A 6,798-nucleotide genomic window follows, 5' to 3' on the forward strand; every position below is an offset into this window, starting at 1 on the left:
GGTAATTAAAACTTTCGTCTTTCCTCTATTAGTAGCGTAAATGTGAGCCTTATGTGTGAGGCTAAGTTGGTCATTTCATCATCCTCATTAATGACGCTCCCAATTCCAAAGCACAAACATAATTATTTGATTGAAATCAAAGGTTTGTTTGTGTTTGAAAAGCCACTTCGATGGCTAAGAGAAGAGGATGATGTCGCACCAAAATACTAAGATATTGCTGCAATCTTGATAGCTTAATGTGATTTTTTCTGTTTTGAAAATGGTTTATTCGTAACCACCTGGTGTGGTCTTCTGCTTGAAATTTTTTTTCCTTTTTTTCCAGTCGGCCTTCTCCTTAGTTGGGTTGGATTAGAGTGGGGACAATATAGTGGATATATAGGAGTTTATGTCTACGGTTTTCAAAAGGAAGAAGGCAACAAAAAAGAACCAAGCAGAGCAAATAAGAAGCCAATTAGTTAATATGCTGGTAGAACGAATCCTATTGCTTTTTGGCTTCCACATTCCGATGGAGGCAAAGGATGAAATGAGAATTTCAGCATTCTGAATGGAGACCATGGAAGTGATGAAATGGAATGGATGAAATGACCATCTTATCCTCAAATGTAAGCTACACGTGCAGACTACTAACAGATGAACAACGAAAGTTTAAGTTTTGGGCATAAATCCTAACAGACTTTACTAGAAGGGTTTAAATCTGATTTTTTTTTTACAAAGATTATCTTCTGATTAGGCCTTCAAATTTTGTTGCCTAGTCATCAAAACACCTTCCTTCACTCCTTTATATTTCTCATTTCTATCATATAAAAAAATAAAAAATAAAAAATAAATGGTTACAAACTACCCTTTTGTCTCTAGAAAATCAGAAATGAATTTTACTGCAACTCCGATTTTTTCTATTTTAGTGTTTACTTTTGAGTTATTTACTTGCTAATTCCGGCAGCCTAATACAAAGACATTTTATTCATCAAATTGATTTTGACTCTGATTCCTTCAACTTAATATTAATGTAAACAAGTGCCCATTTGGCTACGCTTTCGAAAGTAGTTTGTAATTTTATCAAACATTGAAACAAATGTAAGACTACCTAGACATTTTTCTATTCTCCAATTATTTGATCTCCATAGAATGTATCGATGTCGCAACTCTAATTTTTGTTCTTGTGTATTGATGAAAAATTAGAGTTGCAACTCTAACTTAATTCAAGTGTTTTTCAATTTCATTTTAAATTCATTTTTATGTCAAAAATGCACTCAATAATTTTAATTAATTTATTGCTATTTTTACGGAGTCTCATCTCTTCCTCAATTTAAGAATTCAACTACATGTAGTGAGGGTTGAGATTAATTTGATGAAATATAATAATCAAATATATATCTAAAATATTTAAGAACTTTAAACATATCTAAATTATTTGTCACTTTGTTTTATACAAAAATTGTTTATAACTTTTTCTTCATTATTGTACTATTGTCGTTAATAGTTATTTCTCATTTTTTATTTTCGTCTCTAGAAATTCAAGTATGTTAGAATTGAAATTTACCATGTACCAACACAATTTATTCTCAAATTGAAACATAACTATGCCAAATTAAAACGTAATCATATTGAATTAAATGTATGCTTACTAAATTGAAATATACATAGCTGAATTGAAATGAACCATATTGGCTTGAAACATACCAATAGGTTTTAGTGTTACACATAACTTGCCGTTAGGTCTTTACACACCAAAATTATGATAATATAAACATATTGTAGCTTGGTATATATCTAAAAAAATAATAATAACATATCAAAAATACTAATTTGTACACAAATTTGGATTATATAATGTACCAATAACATACCAACAATGTAATATCATGTATGTAATATTATTTGGAGCATTGGTACTGTAACATCCTACATTGCCCAGGGGAGTTGATCATATAAGCTTTATATGTATATTCCCATCTCTACCTAGCATGAGGCCTTTTGGGAGCTCACTGGCTTCGGGTTCCATCGGAACTCCGAAGTTAAGCAAGTTTGCGTGAGAGCAATCCCATGATGGGTGACCCACTGGGAAGTTCTCGTGTGAGTTCCCGGAAACAAAACCGTGAGGGCGTGGTCGGGGCCCAAAGAGGACAATATTGTGCTACGGCAGAGTCGAGCCCGGGATGTGGTGGGGGCCCAGGCCAGGATATGACAATTTGGTATTAAAGCCAATCCCTGGCTGGATGTGTGCCAACGAAGACGTTGAACCCCTAAGGGGGGTGGATTGTAACATCCCACATCGCACATGGGAGTGGATCCTGTAAGCCTTATATGTATATTCTCATCTCTACCTAGCACGAGGCTTTTTTGGAGCTCACTAGCTTCGGATTCCATCGGAACTCCGAAGTTAAGCGAGTTTGAGTGAGAGCAATCCCATGATGGGTGACCCACTGGGAAGTTCTCATGTGAGTTCTTGGAAACAAAACCTTGAGGGTGTGGTCAGGGTCCAAAGTAGACAATACATCGTGCTACGACGGAGTCGAGCTCAGGATGTGATGAGGGCCAAGGCGGGGATGTGATAGTTACACTATCACAATTTTTTTTTATTTATTTAACAAAACCATCGCTTCTTTACACACCCACAATTCAACATTTGTTTTCGTTGTTATTATAGAAGTTTTATTTTCTTTTTTTCATTTTGAAATATATTGAATTAAGGGGACATAAAATAACAATACCTTCTTTTGCAAGATTTTAGGAATTTGTTATATAAAGGATTTAATTAGTAAATTAATTATAATGACAATTTGTGTAATTTGAGATTAATTAGTAAATTAATTAAAATTGTAAAAAATAGTTTGATCAAATCTCTAAAAGTCTTAGTTGTTTGGTCTAAGAAATTCGAAAACTAAGCATCTAGATCAATGTCCCTTTTTTTTTTACCAAAAATTGCTTCACTTATATTTAAGTAAAATAATGTAGGGAAAATATACACCTTATTTCAAAAGCAATGTCTGAAATTTTGATATTACCGGCGATATTTCGCCGATAATATCGTTTTTGTGAGACACCGATATTTTCACATATATCCACTGAAATATCATCCAAATATCGTGATATTATCGATAATATCGCGATATTACCGATAATATCGCGAAAATTTAGGCTGGTGCGAATCGGAGAAGAACGCCGGAGCTTTTATAGCTCCGGCCAACTGTAAAAGAGCACCCTAGACTCCGATCTAGGTATCAAAATGAAATACAAGATGAGAGGAATGTTTTTATAATTTTCGTTTACCGTGAAATGGTCGGAGGTGTTCGGAAAGTTCCTCGACAGTCACGGCCTCGTCGGAGAGTTCCTGGGTTCCACTATCCTAGCTGCACCGAGAGAAATGGAGAGAAAGACGAGGTTTAAATGGTGATGATGATGCCGTTGACGGAGTACTACGAAGGGCGTAGAGGGCGTAAAGGTCACGAGAGATGGAGACGGTGCTGACGAGGCGGAAGACGCAAACGAGGAGGAAGGCGAGGGAGGAGTAGAATGCCATGTGGGAGAAGGATCGAGAGACTGAGGTCTCTGTGCGTGTGTGTGGAAGAAGGGAGAAGGGATAAGAGAGAAGGATCGAGAGAGAGAGACTAAGGTCTTTGTGCGTGTGTGTGGGAGAAGGGAGAAGGGATAAGAGAGAAGGATCGAGAGAGAGAGACTGAGGTCTCTGTGCGTGTGTGTGGGAGAAGGGAGAAGAGAGAAGGATCTAGAGATCTCTGTGTGTGTGTGTGTGGGAGAATGGAGAAAGGAGAAGGGATAAGAGAGAAGGATCGAGAGAGAGAGACTGAGGTCTCTGTGTGCGTGTGTGGTCTCTGTGTGCGTGTGTGGTGGCGTGTGAGAAAAAAAGAGCATCCAAATAATTCAAAACCGTGACAACTTTTACAACTTGTACAATTTTTGACAAGACAAAAATAATGGTGGTTTCATCAAGATTCAAAATCGTGTGCCACGCGTGATATTCTTTCACATTCTCAGAGGTGGAGTATCAGATCATCACAAATTTTTTGACCCTTCGAAAATTGAAAAACCTCTATTACACCTTTTCGTTTCTTCTTCTTCCCTTAGCCTTTTCAGAGCCATTCCAGATCCATTCCAAAGCCATTTCAGAGCTTCAAATTGAATAAATGGATCTGCAGCTCGCGCCACTCCAAATTAAATGTTAAATACCTTCTTTCTCTCTCATTTATTCATAGACGGCAAGCTATAGAGGATCGTTGAGGTTTTGCTGCTACGTACGACATCGAAAGTTCCAGATTTGTTACATTTGTGTAATTATTATTTTATTGTTGCTCCACGCAGATTCTATTTGGCCTTTACACAAAGGGTTCCATATTTAAGGTTAGTTTACGAACTTATATTTATATTATTGTAATTTATTCAACAACAACAAAATTTGTGTGGACCCGTGCATGTGATCTAAGAACCAATTAATACTTGCATGTTAATTTTTTGAAGTAATTAAGTAATGTTGTATAATTATTCCCTAGAATAATTTTAATATGTTTAATGTTATTTATTATTTTATTATCAAATTGGATTATTATTCATTAATATTAGGTTTTATTATTCCATATTATTTTTATAATTACTTAAATTCTTACAATCATTTTCTTTACTTCCTATTTAATTCTTCTATAGAATAACTTTACTTCCTATTTTCTTTACTTCCTATTTAATATGTTTCCGTCACTACTATATTTTTTGGCCAAAAAATAATTGCCTAATTTTCATGAAAAATAAATATAGGTACGTTTAAGATGTCCAGTGGAGTTACTAAATGTGATCCAGCTTGGGAACTGATAGGAGCACATTTATGCGACTTAGTTGGCTTGTTCTTGTGCATTTATGTCGTGTTTCCTTAGTTATTTTAATGTTTAAAGTCATTTTCGTGTGTTTTCAGATTTTATGGACAAAGTATGCAAGAAGATGCATTTTGGAGGCCTTTGGAGCATGTTTCGGGCTTGGAACGGATAGCAAATGCATGGGCCAAGTGGATGGACGAATTTGAGAACTAAAGAGGCCAAGAATATGAAGAATTATGGTCCAAAAGATGAAGAAAACAGCCCAAAAATCTGTCACCCCAACTTGCATTCCTTGCCATGCAAACCACATAGAATTCCCTTTGGATTCCATGCCATGCTTGATCACTCTTGTCCACTACATAATTTCTAATTTCATGCTTCAATTCATTTAATTATTACACTCAATTGCTTGATACCTCTTGTTCCCTTCACTCATTAGATTTTAGACAACATTTACATCCATTACATGCACCAATTGATGCTCCATCATTCACATTTGGAATCCAATGCCATGTGCAACACATGTTGTTGCACCTTTGACCCATTTGTTGATACATTTCACCTCCCTTTCCATCTCTATGCAATGTACACAATCATTCATGCTCCCTAGCTACAACACCACTCCATTTTACCCTTCACACTTTGCATCATTACTTCATTTTCACCCTTGGACCATTGCACACCACACACACAAATTGCCATGCATTTCATCCTTAACCTAACCTGATTTTCTAAGGTTTTTGGGGCCTATAAATACATGTTTACACCCCTTGGCCAAAGGGAATCCCCCATATTCATCATTTTATCACAAAAATTCGTCCATACACACCCTAGGAAGCAAAACACCCCAAAAACACCATTCTAGTGCCTAGAAAACATAACAGCCACTCCACCTTCTTCCACCCTCTTTGCCTAGTTCTCCACTACCTTCCAACCATCAAACACTCTTCCACACTCACCCTAAACCCCTCCATATCATTCCCCATCCATTCTACACCATAAATCCACCCAAAAATCTGTCCATAAGCTTCATGCCGCAACAAGGAGGAAGGGAGATCCATTGATGCACTTGCTTTCCAAGTTGGAGCATTTTAGGTGTTTTCTTTCCTTGGATTTTAATGTCTAATTTTATGTATCTTTGTATTGCAAGAATGAGGAACTAAACCCCCTTAGTTGGGGGGGGGGGTGATTCGAAACCATGTACATGCTTGCAATATGATTTGATTACATTCAGTTGTTATTTCATAAGTTGCGGATTCAATTCGTTCATCTACTTGATTGATAACTTATTTGTGTATGTTGATTGAGAGTGCACGCTTAGTTTTCATGCATGAATATGATGCTAGATTATGAGGGAGTTTCACCTAATAGTTACAATCTTATAATCACAAGTAGTGAAGGTCGCTTGAAAACGATCGCGTTGAATGAATTCTTGGCACTAGTTTCATGCTCATCATAGTAACGAATGCCTCGTCAACACTTATAGTTCTCATTGTGCTTCATGATTCTTGATTGTATCTTTATTGTGCTCATCACGTAAGGAACCTTTGAGGAATGCTTTGAATTGTTGTGTGCGCTTTTCCATCCAATTCATTAACTTAAGGAGAACTTGAAGGTTAATTTAAGCGTATCTAATTAACTTGGGGTGTTGAGTTTCATAATTTATTGAAAGAACAACTGAAAATCATTTTGTTTGCAAGTGTGTCATGTGTGGAGAAGAACCTCCTAACTAGCCTTTTATCCATCCTTTTCATCCAAAAACGTTTTACAATCTGTTTTGTTTTCAATTTTCGTCCAAAACAAATCCCCCTTTATTTTGAAGTCTTAGATTAGTTAGAAAGTGTTTTGATTTGTGTTTCTAAGTGTTTTGATTCAAGTTTTCATCCAACTTCGTCCAAGTTCTTGTTAGGTTCTCAAAACTGCCCAGAAAGTGGTTTTTAGGCAGTTTTGAGTCATTAGGTTGCTGTTTTGAGTTTTA

Source organism: Malus sylvestris, chromosome 12, assembly GCF_916048215.2.
Source record: "Malus sylvestris chromosome 12, drMalSylv7.2, whole genome shotgun sequence".
In the NCBI taxonomy this organism is placed as follows: Eukaryota; Viridiplantae; Streptophyta; class Magnoliopsida; order Rosales; family Rosaceae; genus Malus; species Malus sylvestris.